The following is a 16,791-nucleotide window of genomic DNA, read 5'->3' on the forward strand; positions in this document are numbered from 1 at the left end:
AGACTCACCACTCTCTGTGAGAAAAAGTGTTTCCTCGTCTCCGTTCTAAATGGCTGACACCGTATTCTTAAACTGTGGCCCCTGGTTCTGTACTCCCCCAACATCGGGAACATGTTTCCTGCCTCTAGCGTGTCCAAACCCTTAACAATCTTACATGTTTCAATGAGATCCCTTCTCATCCTAAACTCCAGGGTGTACAAGCCCAGCCGCTCCATTCTCTCAGCATATGACAGTCCCGCCATCCCGGGAATTAACCTGGTGAAACTACGCTGGGCTCCCTCAATAGCAAAAATGTCCTTCGTCAAATTAGGGGACCAAAACTGCACACAATGCTCCAGGTGTGGTCTCACTAGGGCCCTGTACAACTGCAGAAGGACTTCTTTGCTCCTATATTCGATTCATAGAACATAGAAAATAGGTGCAGGACCAGGCCTGTCTCATCTTGTTATAAAGGACACTTTCTTCACTGCCTGCTGTATCTGCATGCTTACTTTCATAGACTGATGAATAAGGACCCCCAGATCCCGTTGTACTTCCCCTTTTCCCAAATTGATGTAATTTAGATAATAATCTGCCTCCCTGTTTTTGCCACCAAAGTGGATAACCTCACATATATCCGCATTAAACTTCATCTGCCATGCATCTGCCCACTGCCCCAACCTGTCCAAGTCACCCTGCATTCTCATGGACATAGAATTAATACATGTTGGTCTTGGAGGGGAGGATGGTCTTGGAGGAGAGGTTGGTCTTGGAGGGGAGGATGCTCCTCAAACTGCGGAGCATCCTGGACAATACAGCTCACCCCCTCCATGACACACTGATCAACCTGAGGAGCACCTTCAGCAACAGACTGGTTCCGCCAAGATAAACAGAGAACGCCACAGGAGATCCTTCTTCCCTGTGACTATCAAACTGTACAACTCCTCCCAGTCCCGCCCTCCCTCCCCTTCTGTCGTGGGGCTGACTGAGACTGACTCCCCTCCTGTTGGGAGACCAATTTCCCTCCTGGTATCAATAAAATTTGAACGTATCGTATTGATAAGGCTTATCTAAACACGTAGCAAACCACGGAGAAGGCAGCAGAGATTAGATATCACTCGACTGGCTATTTATTAACAGAGGTAACGCTCGGAAAACAAGGAGATCTATTCATCTGATACATCGGCGATACTGGACGATCGTTTCCCGGAACACCTTCGTTCATTCCGCCTGAACCTCCCTGATCTCCCGGTTGCCAAACACTTTATTTCTCGTTCCCATTCCCACACAGACCATTCTGTCCGAAGTTTCGCTTGGGCAACTTACAGCCCAGTGGTATGAATATTGATGTATCTAACTTCAAGTAGCCCCGGCATTCCCTCTCTCTCTATCTGTGATCTATCACAGCTGACTGTTATCAAAGAAAAAAAATCCCCGAACAAGGAAGTAATTAAAAAAAATTAGACTGAACCTTTGTCTATTGTACAGAGACGTCCTTAACTTATTACCTCATACAGGAGGGTTTGTGTACAAACACAGGGATGTCATGCTGAGATTCTATAAGGCGCTGGTCAAGAGGGCTTGTATACAAACACAGGGATATAACGCTGAGACTCTATAAGGCGCTGGTCAGGCCACATTTTGAATATTGTGAGCAATTTTGTGCCCCATATCTGAGGAAGGATGTGCCGGCTCTAGAGAGGGTCCAGAGGAGGTTTACAAGAATGATCCCAGGAATGAGTGGGTTAACCTGCGATGAGCGTTTGTCGGCGCTGGGCCTGTACTCGCTGGAGTTTAGAAGAATGAGGGAGGTGGGCGCTCATAGAAACGTTCAGAATAGTGACATGTCCTCTACTCCTGCACCTATTGTCTATTGTCTATTATCAACAGTCATGAAATCACGAGATAGATTTGTGTAATCAACATAATTATTGTACACTATTGTTGATTGAGCATGTGATCATTTCTTGCCGCTCAGATCAATTAATCCGTGTTCGGCATCAACATTATACACTGGACGACAAACAAAATAAATAAATGTTGTACCTACCCAGAACATCGATTTCTATTGATGAGGAACTGTACCTTTAGTGGAACATTGGGAATGTTGAGTTTGTCTCCACTCTGGACCAAGTCACCTTGAAGGTACCAGCCCAACACAGCAGCTGGTTTAGACTCTGCAGAAAATGTTAAAGTGACGTTGGTCCCGGAAGTGTAAACAATGATGTCGGGATCACGAACTATAATCGGAATATCCGGCCCGTCTACAACAAACGGACAAAGAGACAAAAGAACAAGGGATTGTGGTGAATGTGAGGAAGTGGGTTAAGGGAGGGAGAATGGGAGCGGGAGCAGGGAGAGCGGCCCATCACCTCAAGAAGCGCTCACCAACACGGCGGCCGATGTCCCGGGTCAACAAGACACACGAGTTACTGTGCAGCACATAATCACATAAGATAGAACATCGAACAGTAAACACATACACACAGAAAATAGGTGCAGGAGTAGATCATTTGGCCCTTCGAGCCAGCACCGCCATTGTATATGATCATGGCTGATCATCCAAAATCAGTACCCCGTTCCTGCCTTCTCCCCATATCCCTCTATTCCTTTAACCGTAGGAGCTAAATCTTACTCTCTCATGAAAACATCAAGTGGATTGGCCTCCGCTGCCTTCTGTGGCAGAGAATCCCACTGATTCACAACTCTCTGGGTGAAAAACGTTTTTCCTCATCTCATTTCTAAATGACATCCCCCTTATTCTTGAACTGTGAACCTTGGTTCTGGACTCCCCCAACATGGGGCACATTTTTCCTGCATCTAGCCTGTCCAAAAATGTTACGCTTCGAAAAAATGTGATGAAAGAATGGATCGACTGGGCTTGTATTCACTGGAAATTAGGATGAGAGGGTTTCTTCCAGAAACAAATAAAATTGTTAAGGGGTTGGACAGGGCGGATGCAGGATAAAATGTTCCCCATATTGGGGGAGCCCAGAACCAGGGTCACAGTTTAAGAATAAGGAGGAAGCCATTTGTGACTGAGATGAAGACAAACGTTTTCACCCAGTGTACTGGTGAATCTGTGGAATTATCTGCCATAGAAGGCAGTGTCGGTCTATTCAGTGGATGTCTTCAAGAGAGAGTTAGATTTAGCTCTTTGGGCTAACGGAATCAAGGGATATGGGGAGAAGGCAGGAACGGAGTTACTGATTTTGGATGATCATATTGAATGGCGGTGCTGGCTCGAAGGGCGGAATGGTCTACGTCTACACCTAACTTCAATGTGTCTGCGTTACCTCAAATAAGTCCATGGCTCTTTTCGCACGCGAAAGCATCCCGACTTTTGTCAGCAAAGATGGATGACAATTGATTGATTAGAAATAATGTTAGATTTATGAATCGGGAAATTTGCAATTGGTTGGATTTTGCAGAAAGACGCAGAGAGCTCATTCAATGCAAAATTAAGATGTGGCATGGCAGGAGTAGACTCACAACAGATCAGGTGAAGGTTGTTACAAGTCCTGCTGAGTAGGCATTGCAATGGTTGCTCTTTCTATGAATACCAGTGGCCCAATGATCACTTCATTAGCGATCGGGGCAGAATTGTGCCTTTCGTCCAATGAAGGCCACTCCACCATTCAATCACTGCTGATCTATCTCTCCCTCCTAACTCTATTCTCATGCCTTCTCCCCATAACCCCTGACACACGTACTAATCAAGAATTTATCTATCTCTGCCTTAAATATCTCCACTGAATTGGCCTCCACCGCCGTCAGCGGCAATGAATTCCACAGATTCACCACCTTCTGGCTAAAGAAATTCATAGAAACAAAGACAATAGGTGCAGGTGTAGAGGCCATTCGGCCCTTCGAGCCTGCACTGCCATTCAATATGACCATGGCTCATCATCCAACAGTATCCACTACCTGCCTTCTCTCCAAACCCCCTGATCCCTTTAGCCACAAGGGCCATATCTAACTCCCTCTTAAATATAGCCAATGAACTGTGGCCTCAACTACCTTCTGTGGCAGAGAATTCCACAGATTCACCACTCCCTGTGTGAAAAATGTTTTTCTCATCTCGGTCCTAAAAGATTTCCCCCTTATCCTCAAACTGTGTGACCCCTTGTTCTGGACTTCCCCAACATCGACCTGCGACTCGACCTTTGAGGAACCATGCACTTGTACTGCTAGATCCCTCTGCTCGACAACACTCCCCAGAGGCCTACCATTCACTGTGTAGGTACTGCCCTTGTTAGACGTCCCAAAGTGAAACACCTCACATATCTCTATATTAAATGATTTTATCCATGTAATGAACCCCCCCCCCCTCCTGCCCTCTCTCCCCTGAATCATCCCGCTCAGCAGGACAGGTAACAAGTGATGAATGATGGCCCGGCCACTTACAAAATACATTGAGAGGGAACGGCTCGCTTGTATTCTCGCTAACCGCGTTGGAGGTCAGGCAGGTGAACGGCCCGTCCGCCCGCAATACTCCGGTAATGGTGAGTGTGTCGTTAGTGGCGCTCAGTTCCAACCTGCTGCCGTTAGATATCTCGCTATTGTCTTCAATCCACGTGTAAGAGACGTCAGTGCCTGTCGCGACACAGGTCAATACCACGGTGTCATTGTGCTCTATGAAGCTGCTGGCATTGGAGGTGATATTGGGTGTGGAAACAGGCTCTGTTAAATACACAGGAGGTGGTTGTTAATGCACAGCTGAATAAGGAACAAAACACAGAATGTGGTGGATTAATGAAAGATTGAGACCGTGCGGAATGAGAACGTGTTAGAGGAAACTGGCGTCCAGGTTCTTCCCAACGCCAACCAGGCAATGGTGGACACTGCCCGGTCCATCACAGGTAATGACCACCCACCATCAGAGTTCCATCATAGACGCTGACCTCCCCACCATCGAAGATTAAACACAGTATTGACGTCCCCACCATCAAAGGTCCATCACAGATACTGACCTCCCCACCATCGAAGGTCCATCACAGTGTTGACTTCCCCACCATTAATGGTCTATCATAAATACTGACCACCCTACCATCAAAGAGCCAACATAGACACTGCCCTCCCCACCATCCAAGGTCCATCACAGTGTTGACTTCCCCACCATCAAAGGTTCATCACAGAAACTAACCTCCCCACAATCAAAGGTCCATAACAGGTGCCGACCTCCACTCCATTGAAGGGCCAATCAGATCCTGACCTCCCCGCCATCAAAGAGCCAACACAAATACTGATCTCCCCACCATCAAAGAGCCATCACAGATGCTGACCACCCCAATACCAAAGGTCACCCCAGTATTGACCTCCCCACCATCAATGGTCCATCACATGTAATGACCTCCCCACCATCAAAGATTAAACACAATACTGACCATACCACTATTGATGGTCCATTACAGAAACTAACCTCCCCACAATCAAAGATCCATAACAGATACCGACCTCCACTCCATTGAAGGGCCAATCAGATCCTGACCTCCCCACCATCAATGGTCTAACACAGACACTGACCACCCCACCATCAGAGGTCCATCATAGACGCTGATCTCCACACCACTGATGGTCCATCACATGTAATGACCACCCCACCATCCAAGAGCCTTCACAGATGCTGACATCTCCACCATTGAAGGTCCATCACAGTGTTGACCTCCCCACCATCAAAGATTAAACACAGTACTGACCTCCCCATCATTGATGGTCCATCACATATACTGACCTCCTCAACACCAAAGGTCCATCATAGTCGCTGACCTCCCCAACACCAAAGGTCCATCACAATGTTGACCTCCCCACCATCAAAGATTAAACACAGTACTGACCATACCGCCATTGATGGTCCATCCCAGATCCTGACCACCCACCATCAAAGGTCCATCACAGTACTGACCTTCCCACCATCGAAGGTCCATCATAGCCGCTGACCACCCCACCATCAAAGAGCCAACACAGATACTGACCTCCCCACCATCAAAGGCCCATCACAAATACTGACCTCCCCTCCATTGAAGGATCATCGCAGATCCTGACCTCGCTACCATTGAAGATCCATCACAGATGCTGACTATCTACAAGAGGCGCTGCCTCACACGGACAGCCAGCATCATCAGAGGCCCACGTCACCCTGGCCATTCTCTAATTACACTCCCGCCACAGGGAAGAATGTACAGGATCCCGAAAACCGTGACCTCTGGATTCAGGAACAAATTTTTCCCAATAACTATTTTGTATTGAATTATAAAAGCAGCCCACACCATTACATCAAACCAACTTCCCTTCCATCGACTCCATCTACAACGCACACATCCTCGACAAGGCCAGGAGCAACTTCCCTTCCATCCACTCCATCTATACCTCACGCTGCCTCGGCAAGGACAACAGCATAATCAACATAGAAACATAGACTATAGGTGCAGGTGTAGGCCATTCGGCCCTTCGAGCCTGAACCGCCATTCAATATGATCATGGCTGATCATCCAACTCAGTATCCTGTACCTGCCTTCTCTCCATACCCCCTGATCCCTTTAGCCACAAGGGCCACATCTAACTGCCTCTTAAATATAGCCAATGAACTGTGGCCTCAACTACATTCTGTGGCAGAGAATTCCACAGATTCACCACTCTCTGTGTAAAAAGGACCAGTCTCACCACTAACTAAGCGGGTCAGGCAGAATCTCTGGAGAACGTGGATAGGTGACATTGAGGGTCAAGGTCGTTCTTCAGAAGACTCATTGATGAAGAATCTCAAAGCGAAACACCTATCCGTGTTCTCCACAAATGCTGCCTGACCCGCTGAGTTACTCCAGCACTTTGTACCTATCCACGTTCTCCACAGAGATGCTGCCGCCCTGACCCTCTGAGTTACTCCAGCACTTTGTACCGGTCCACGTTCTCCACAGAGATGCTGCCTGACCCGCTGAGTTACTCCAGCACTTAACATAAGATCCCAAGATAATTGCCTGATCTAATTATCGAGAGTGTTAAATCAGAGCAGAGAACACCTGTGTGTGACAGGTCATTCAACGCAATTGTCAAACAGATAACAACGAGGGACTTTCCACCCCGCACGCTCCAAGATAAACCCGGAAGGTATATTAATGAGTTGGACTTTGTGATTTTCCCTGGAGCAGGAAGAAGTGATGAATTAAATAACGCCACGAACAGCTCAAGAAACATTTAGACAGGTACATGGATAGGACCGGTTTGGAGGGATATGGACCAAACGCGAGCAGGTGGGACTAGTGCAATGGGGGCATGTTGACCGCTGTTGGCAAGTTGGGTCTAAGGGTCTGTTTCTTAGGAACATAGAAAATGTGTGCCGGAGTAGGCCATTCTGCCCTTCGAGACAGCATTGCCATTCAATATGATCATGCCTGATCATCGAAAATCAGTAACCCCGTTCCTGCTTTCTCCCCATATCCCTTGATTCTGTTAGCCTTAAGAGCTAAATCTTTCTCTCTTGAACACCTCCAGTGAATTGGCCTCCACTGCCCTTTGCGGCAGACAATTCCACAGATTTGCAACTCTCTGGGTGAAAAAAAGGTTTTCCTCATCTCAGTCCCAAATGGCCGACCCCTTATTCTTAAACTGTGTGGACCCTGATTCTGGACTCCCCCAACCCCAGGAACATTTTTGTCCTGCATCTAGCCTGTCGAATCATTTAAGAATTGTATATGTTTCTGTAAGATGCCTTCTCATCCTTCTAAATTCCAGTGAATACAAGCCCAGTCCACCCATTTTTTCATCATTTGTCATTCCAGCCATCCCGGGGATTTCCCTGGTGAATCTACGTTGCACTCCCTCAATAGCAAGAATGTCCTTGCTCTTGTTCCTTGTATCCCGAGCTGTAACCGTCTCAGATTCTATGGCTCCAGGAGTCACTTGGCAAATAACTTGCTGATGCAGAAACTTTGAAAGGAATTGCTGACGCGCTACATTCCAAAGTCATCATGATAAACTTTATCATCGAACAATGAAGCAAAGTGCAGTTGTTGTTGATTCACAGTATCGTGGACTCACAGAGCGATACAGCGTGGAACTGGGCTGTTCCTGCCATCTTGCCCACACCGGCCAACATGCCCTGTCTACACTAGACCCAACGTTTGGCCCATATCCCTCCAAACCTGTCCTATCCATTTGCCTGCCCAAATGTTCCTTAAACATTTGGATAGTCCCAGCCTCAACATAGAAACATAGAGACGTAGAAAATAGGTGCAGGAGTAGGCCATTCGCCCCTTCGAGCCTGCACCGCCATTCAATATGATCATGGCTGATCATCCAACTCAGTATCCTGTACCTGCCTTCTATACATACCCCCTGATCCCGTTACCCACAAGGGCCACATCTACTGTAACTCCCTCTTAAATATAGCCAATGAACTGGCCTCAACTACCTTCTGTGGAAGAGAATTCCACAGATTCACCACTCTGTGTGTAAACAAAAAGTTTTTCTCATCTCGGTCCTAAAAGATTTAACTCTTATCCTTAAACTGTGTGTGTGTCCCCTTGTTTTGGACTTCCCCAACATCGGGAACAATCTTCCTGCATCTAGCCTGTCCAACCCCTTAAGAATTTTGTAAGTTTGAAAAGTTACCCCTCAGATTCCTATTAAACCTTTGTGTAGTTTTGGTCTCCAAACTTGAGGAAGGACATTCTTGCTATTGATGGAGCCCAGCGTAGGTTCACCAGGTTAATTCCAGGGTTAGCGTGACTATCATATACTGAGAGAATGGAGCAGCTGGGCGTGTACACTCTGGAGTTTAGAAGGATGAGAGGGTAGCTTATTGAAACATTTAAGATTATTAACGGTTTAGACACGCTAGAGGCAGGAAACATGTTCCCGATGTTGGGGGAGTCCAGAACCAGGGGGCCACACACACAGTTTAAGAATAAGGGGTAAGCCATTTAGAACTGAGATGAGGAAACATTTTTTCACCCAGAGAATTGTGAGTCTGTGGAATTCTCTGCCTCAGAGGTCGGTTCACTGGATACTTTTAAGAGAGAGCTAAATAGGGCTTTTAAAGGAGGCAGAGTCAGGGGATACGGGGAGAAGGCAGGGACGGGGTACTAATTGTGGATGATCAGCCATGATCACATTGAATGGCGGCGCTGGCTCGAAGGGCCGAATGGCCTACTCCTGCACCTATTGTCTATTGTCCAAAATATATTTCCTATAAAATGTGCCCTGAAGGCTGGCAGTATCATCAAGGACCCACATACCATCCTGGCCACACACTCATCTCCCTGCTACCTTCAGATAGAAGATACAGGATCCTGAATACTGCAACAACCAGGTTCAGGAATAGCTGCTTCCCCATAGCCATCAGGCTATTAAACCTGGCTGGTGCTGCAAACTTGGAAAACAATCAGCATGTGTGGAGAGAAGAAACACTGTTAAGGTTCAGGTGTCAACTGCTGTACATCGGTGAGACCAAGCGCAGGCTCGGCGATCGCTTCGCCCAACACCTCCGCTCACCTCGCATCAACCAACCTGATCTCCCGGTGGCTCAGCACTTCACCGCCCCCTCCCATTCCCAATCCGACCTTTCTGTCCTGGGCCTCCTCCATGTCTGGAGTGAGCCCCAACGCAAATTGGAGGAGCAGCACCTCATATTTCCCTTGGGTAGTTTACACCCCAGCGGATGGCGGGACTGTCGTATGCTGAGAGAATGGAGCGGCTGTGCTTGTGCACTCTGGAGTTTAGAAGGATAAGAGGTGATCTTATTGAAACCTATAAGATTATTAAGGGTTTGTGCACGCTAGAGGCAGGAAACGTCAGGATTCTTAAAGGGTTGACGGTGCAAATGCAATGGAAGGCATTTAAAGACTGCATGGATGAACTACAACAATTGTTCATCCCAGTTTGGCAAAAGAATAAATCAGGGAAGGTAGTGCATCCGTGGATAACAAGGGAAATCAGGGATAGTATCAAAACAAAAGATGAAGCATACAAATTGGCCAGAATAAGCAGCCTACCAGAGGATTGGGAGAAATTCAGAGTCCAGCAGAGGAGGACAAATGGCTTAATTAGGAAATGGAAAATAGATTATGAAAGAAAACTGGCAGGGAACATAAAAACTGACTGCAAAAGTGTGTATAGATATGTGAAGAGAAAAAGATTAGTTAAAACAAATGTAGGTCCCTTGCAGTCAGAAACAGGTGAATTGATCATGGGGAACAAGGACATGGCAGACGAATTGAATAATTACTTTGTTTATGTCTTCACTAAAGAAGACATAGACAATTTGCCGGAAATAGCAGGGGACCGGTAATCAAATGGGATGGAGGAACTGAGTGAAATCCAGGTTAGCCGGGAAGTGGTGTTAGGTAAATTGAATGGATTAAAGGCCGATAAATCCCCGGGACCAGGTAGGCTGCATCCCAGAGTACTTAAGGAAGTAGCCCCAGAAATAGTGGATGCATTAGTGATAATTTTTCAAAACTCTTTAGATTCTGGAGAAGTTCCTGGAGATTGGAGGGTAGCTAATGTAACCCCATTTTTTCAAAGGGAGGGAGAGAGAAAGCGGGGAATTATAGGCTCGAAGGACCGAATGGCCTAATCCTGCACCTTTATTCTATGTTTCTATGTTTCTATGACAGAAAAGTTTTCAGCCTCGATTTAATATAACTGAGAGTTGGAGCGGACCTGCATTTTTCTGGAAGTTTGCCCCAATTATGTGGTGCATAAAAACGAGTAAATGTTGAAAATGAAGGCAGCCTCTCGGGTAGAAAAATATATATTTTCTCCAGAGAAGCCTTTCTACACTCACACCAGCTCTTTCGCAATTTCATAGAAAAAAAACATAGAAACATAGAAAATAGGTGCAGGAGTAGGCCATTCGGCTCTTCCAGCCTGCACCGCCATTCAACATGTTCATGGCTGATCATCCAACTCAATGTCCTGTACCTGTCTTCTCTCCATACCCCCTGATCCCTTTAGCCACAAGGGCCACATCTAACTCCCTCTTAAACATAGCCAATGAACTGTGGCCTCAACTACCATATGTGGCAGAGAATTACACAGATTCACCGTGTGCGAAAAAAAATATTTATCTGATCTCGGTCCTAAAAGATTTCCCCCTTATCCTTAAACGGTGCGTGGCCCATTGTTTTGGATATAGTCAACAACGGCAACATCTCGGGTGGAAAATTATATTTTTCTCCAGAGAAGTGTTTCTACACTCACCCCAGATCTGTCACAATTTCCTCAGTATTTTTTAGAAAATTGTGGCTTTAGCTCTGTTGTTGAAGCAAGCTAATATTTCCAAATACAGAAGTTCTTAATCAACCCACATCATAATTCTGCAAGGTACATTGTCAAATAGAGAAGTTCTCCATCACTCAACATCATCCGCCTGTCAACTTCCTTTTTCTGTAGAAATCTTGAGTTGGCTACAATGCTGAGAACTATATTCTGCATTCTGTACCTTCCCCTTTGCTCCACCCATTGATGTGATGATATGCGCGTGTGATGTTTAAGAAAGAACTGCAGATGCTGTAAAAATGGAAGGTAGACAAAAATGCTGGAGGAACTCAGCGGGTGAGACAGCATCTACGGAGAGAAGGAATAGGCGACGTTTCGGGTCGAGACTGATGTCGGGGGGGGGGAGAAAGAAAGGAAGAGGCGGAGACAGTGGGAGAGCTGGGAAGGGGAGGGGAAGGAGAGAGAAGGCAGGGACTACCTGAAATTGGGGAAATCAATGTTACTACCGCTGAGGTGTAGACTACCCAAGCGAAATATGAGGTGTTGCTCCTCCAATTTGCGCCTGGCAATGAAGGAGGTCCAGGACTGAAAGGTCGGATTGGGAATGGGAGGGGGAGTTGAAGTGCTGAGCCACCGGGAGATCAGGTTGGTTAATGTGAAAAGAGAGGGGATGATGGGCGAAGCGATAGCCGAGCCTGCGCTTGGTCTCACCGATGTAGAGAAGTTGACACCTGGAAGAGCGGATAGAAACATAGAAACATAGACAATATGTGCAGGATTAGGCCATTCGGCCCTTCAAGCCTGCACCGCCATTCAATATGATCATGGCTGATCATCCAACTCAGTATCCTGTACCTGCCTTCTCTCCATACCCCCTGATCCCTTTAGCCACAAGGGCCACATCTAACTCCCTCTTAAATATAGCCAATGAAATGGCCTCAACTACCTTCTGTGGCAGAGAATTCCACAGATTCACCACTCTCTGTGTAAAAAATGATTTTCTCATCTCGGTCCTAAAAGACTTACCCCTTATCCTTAAACTGTGACCCCTTGTTCTGGACTTCCCCAACATTGGGAATAATCTTCCTGCATCTAGCCTGTCCAACCCCTTAAAAACTTTGCACGTTTCTATAAGATCCCCCCTCAATCATCTAAATTCTAGCGAGTACAAGCCGAGTCTATCCAGTCTTTCTTCATATGAAAGTCCTGACATCCCAGGAATCAGTCTGGTGAACCTTCTCTGTACTCGCTCTATGGCAAGAATGTCTTTCCTCAGATTAGGAGAACAAAAGTGTACACAATACTCCAGGTGTGGTCTCACCAAGACCCTGTACAACTGCAGCAGAACCTACCCGCTCCTACACCCAAATCCCCCTGCTATGAATGCCAACATACCATTGGCTTTCTTCACTGCCCGCTGCACCTGCATGCCTACTTTCAATGACTGGTGTACCATCACTCCCAGGTCTCGTTGCATCTCCCCTTTTCCTAATCGGCCACCATTCAGATAATAGTCTACTTTCCTGTTTTTGCCACCAAATTGGATAACCTCACCTGTATCCACATTATACTGCATCTGCCATGAGTCTGCCCACTCACCCAGCCTATCCAAGTCACCTTGCAGCCTCCTAGCATCCTCCTCACAGCTAACACTGCCCCCCAGTTTCGTGGCATCCACAAACTTGGAGATGTTGCATTCAATTCCCCCATCCAGATCATTAATATATATTGTAAATAGCTGGGGTCCCAGCACTGAGCCTTGCGGTTAGGATGTTGGACGAGGTTGGAGGAGGTGCAGGTGAACCTGTGATGTGATCTCAACTGATTGGACAGCGTGCCAAACAAAATGTTTCACTGTACCTCGGAACACATAATACACATAAAACCAAACGCAATGTTAAACCCAGATCCAGCCCCAAATATCTATTGCCCCTGTTCAAGCCAATCCGTTTTGGAAAAAACAGAACACAACACAAATGGGGCAGAAATGTTTTTTGAACTTTCGATCTAAAGAGGAGAGAAGCAGGGTTACTTGAAGTTACAGAAATACATATTCATACCGCTGGGCTGTAAGTGGAGCGGGAACAAATGGAACAAAAGTGCTTTTCATCTTATTATTATCCGTTTATTATCACTTATTATTACTGTAATTTACACGACATTTGAAGTCAAGTGGGACGAATCTCAGGCTCGAGCCCCGGTCCGTAGCCCGCGGTCGGAGTCTTTGAACGGACCCAGAGGTTGCGGTACCAGAGACCCAGAGGGACCTGACTAGGGGGGGGGGAGGGAGCGCCATGAGTGAGGAGGAGGAAGGGGGAGGGGCAGGGTCAAAATGGACCGGGCTCTTATTCATAAACTGTGACCCCTGGTTCTAGACACCCCTAACATCAGGATCCCCAACATCAACAACATCCAGGTTCAGGAATAGCTACTTCCCCACAGCCATCAGGCTATTAAACCTGGCTCGGACAAAACTCTGAACAATAATAACCCATTATCTGTTATTTGCACTTGATCAGTTTATTTATTCATGTGTGTATATATTTATATAATGGTATATGGACACACTGATCTGTTTTGTAGTCAATGCCTACTATGTTCTGTTGTGCTGAAGCAAAGCAAGAATGTCATTGTCCTATACAGGGACACATGACAATAAACTCACGAACTTGATCTTGAACTTGAACATTTTTCCTGCATCTAGCCTGTCCATTCAATTAATAGTTACATGTTTCGATAAGATGCCCTCTCATCCTTCCAAACTCCAGAGTGTACAAGCCCAGCTGCTCCATTCTCACAGCATATGACAGTCCCGCCATCCCGGGAATTAACCTGGTGAACTTACGCTGGGCTCCCTCAGTAGCACGAATGTCCTTTTACTCAAATTTGGAGATCAAAACTGCACACAATACTCCAGGTGTGGTCTCACCAGGGCCCTGTGCAACTGCAGAAGGACCACTTTCCGACTAAACTCAACTCCTCTTGTTATGAAGGCCATGGGGTGTACATGAGGGGAGAGGGGGCGGGATGGGTCGGGGTGGGAGGGGGGCGGGATGGGGTGTGCCGGGGAGGAGGGGAGGGGGCGGGGTGGAAGGGCGTGGTGGGAGGGGGGTGGGAGGGCGAGGGCGGGGTGGGGGATGGTGCGAGGTGGGGGGGGGGCGTGCCAACGGTGGACCAGTCGAGGGATACATTGTAACGTCCTATCAATGTCGGCGTCCTTTAGGTGGCGACTATTCTCATACCTTGGGTTCGCAATCAAAGTATTTCATGGGACTTGACACATCTGACGATAATGTATCCATTCATTAATACACCCGATGCAAACGCAACGAAACACGAGTCAATCTACCACGACTCTGGGCCCAAAGCTAACACAGCACACGGTGACGGCGGGAAAGGAAGGGGGGGGGTCTCATCAGACGCGACCTACCTATGACAACAATGGAGGTCGAGGCCAGGCCTTCCTTGCTCGTTGTCCCGCTCGACGCTGAGCAGGTGTAATTACCGGTGTGGTTCAATAACAGGCCGGCAATGAGTAGCTGTTGCCCGCCTCCCTGCAGCTGCGAGTTGCCGTGGTACCAGTGAAAGACAAGGTCGTGATTCGCAACCACCGAGCATGTGAAAGTCACGGTGGCTCCCACCGCGTGCATCGAGCGATCTGGGAGAATTGTAATGCTAACGGAATCTGGTCCATCTGGAATGAACGCATTAGTGGGTTCGACATGATGCTCGCGGTCTAACGGATCTACCCACGGCCAATGGAGCGGTCACCTCATGCAATCTACAACTCGTGCAACGGACACAAACTGAGGTCAACTACAGTGGGCCTGTCCCACTTACGCGATTTTTTTTTTCGGCGACTTGCCGGCACCTGTCATAGTCGCAACAGGTCGCCGAAGAATTTCAATGTTGAAAATCCAGCGGCGACCAGGAAAAGGTGACTACTCACGACCATATAGGCGTCACCCCACGACATGTCGACGAAAAAATCGCGTAAGTGGGACAACCACAGGTTTCAGCCGAAGACGGGCAGCAAATGCTGGGGTAACTCGCCGGGCGACAGGAAGCCGTCTCTGGAGAGAAGGAACGGGTGGCCCTTCTCGACCAGAAACGTCATCCATTCCTTCTCTCCAGAGACGCTGCCTCTCCGCCGGTTGGGTTACTCCAGCATTTTGTGCCTGACTTCGACGAATCTAAAGTCGGGAACAACTATCCCAAAAGCTTCTGAAGGTTTGAAGGCGTAGCGTTAAAGAGCATTTGACTCTACCTCGGAGCACGTGACAAAAACTAAACTAAACTTAACTAGACTAAACCTCGAGCCTAAAGGGCCTGTCCCACTTAGGCGACTCTTTAGGCGACTTCCAGCGACAAATTTTAATGAAATTCACATACGACACCTGGCGACAACCTACGACAACACTACGACAACCGACGGCAATCTACATCAGCAAAAATTGTCGCCAGTACCGCTGAAAATGTTTCAACATGTCCCAAAAAATCGCCTAAGTGGGACAGGCCCATAAAGATTGCATGTAAAACAAAGCATTTGCATCAACCGCATCAGGTCGTAGATTTTGCTTGTTATTTGCAACGGGGGATTTGATGCAGTTTATAATTTGTGAAGTATGCAGGTTTAAGGCTTTGTTTAACAAATCTAGTGAGATTTCTACCGCTAAGGGAGGGTCTGACCTAGGCAAGATTGTGGACGGGACATCAAAGAAAGGTACTCCTTGATCAGATCCCCGTCCACCGACTCAGCCACATGCAATTACCAAACCTATATTGTTGAGTATTGGGGTGGTGAAGGGAAACAAAGACTTTGCAAGTTGGCATCAGGTCTGAAGAAAGGTCTCGACCCGAAAGGGAGTACAGAGAAGGTTCACCAGACTAATTCCTGGGATGTCAGGACTTCCATATGAAGGAAGTCTCGATAGACTCGGCTTGTACTCGCTAGAGTTTAGAAAATTGAAGGGGGATCTTATAGAAACTTACAAAATTCTTAAGGGGGTGGACAGGCTAGATGCGGGAAGATTGTTCCCGATGTTGGGGAAGTCCAGAACAAGGGGCCACACACACAGTTTAAGGATAAGGGAGAAGACGTTTAGGACCGAGATGTGAAAAACATTTTCCACCCAGAGAGTTGTGAATCTGTGGCCATTTGGGACTGAGATGAGGAGAAACTTTTCCACCCAGAGATTTGTGAATCTGTGGCCATTTGGGACTGAGATGAGGAGAAACGTTTCCACCAGAGAGTTGTGAATCTGTGGCCATTTGGGACTGAGATGAGGAGAAACTTTTCCACCCAGAGAGTTGTGTGAATTTGTGGAATTCCCTGCCACAGAGGGCAGTGGAGGTCAAGTCACTGGATGGATTTAAGAGAGAGTTAGGTAGAGCTCTAGGGGCTAATGGAGTCAAGGGATATGGGGAGAAGGCAGGCACGGGTTATTGATTGGGGACGGTCAGCCATGATCACAATGAATGGCGGGGTAGTGTTCCAATGGCCGAATGGCCTCCTCTTGCACCTATTTTCTATGTTTCTATGTTTCAATGTTCCCGCTGGGCCTCTGTGCAGCCCTATTTGTGTTTGTCCCCCCC

The 16,791-nt window shown here is 47.3% G+C and overlaps 1 protein-coding gene across 1 annotated transcript in view; it reads right to left on the minus strand.

Annotated features, from left to right (window-relative positions):
* LOC116969131 (carcinoembryonic antigen-related cell adhesion molecule 2-like) overlaps positions 1-16,791 on the minus strand; it is a 55,679-nt gene that overhangs the window by 25,672 nt on the left and 13,216 nt on the right. The gene's annotated exons all lie outside the window — the stretch shown is intronic.

The sequence above is a fragment of the Amblyraja radiata genome, unplaced genomic scaffold, assembly GCF_010909765.2.
Source record: "Amblyraja radiata isolate CabotCenter1 unplaced genomic scaffold, sAmbRad1.1.pri S109, whole genome shotgun sequence".
Lineage (NCBI taxonomy): Eukaryota > Metazoa > Chordata > Chondrichthyes > Rajiformes > Rajidae > Amblyraja > Amblyraja radiata.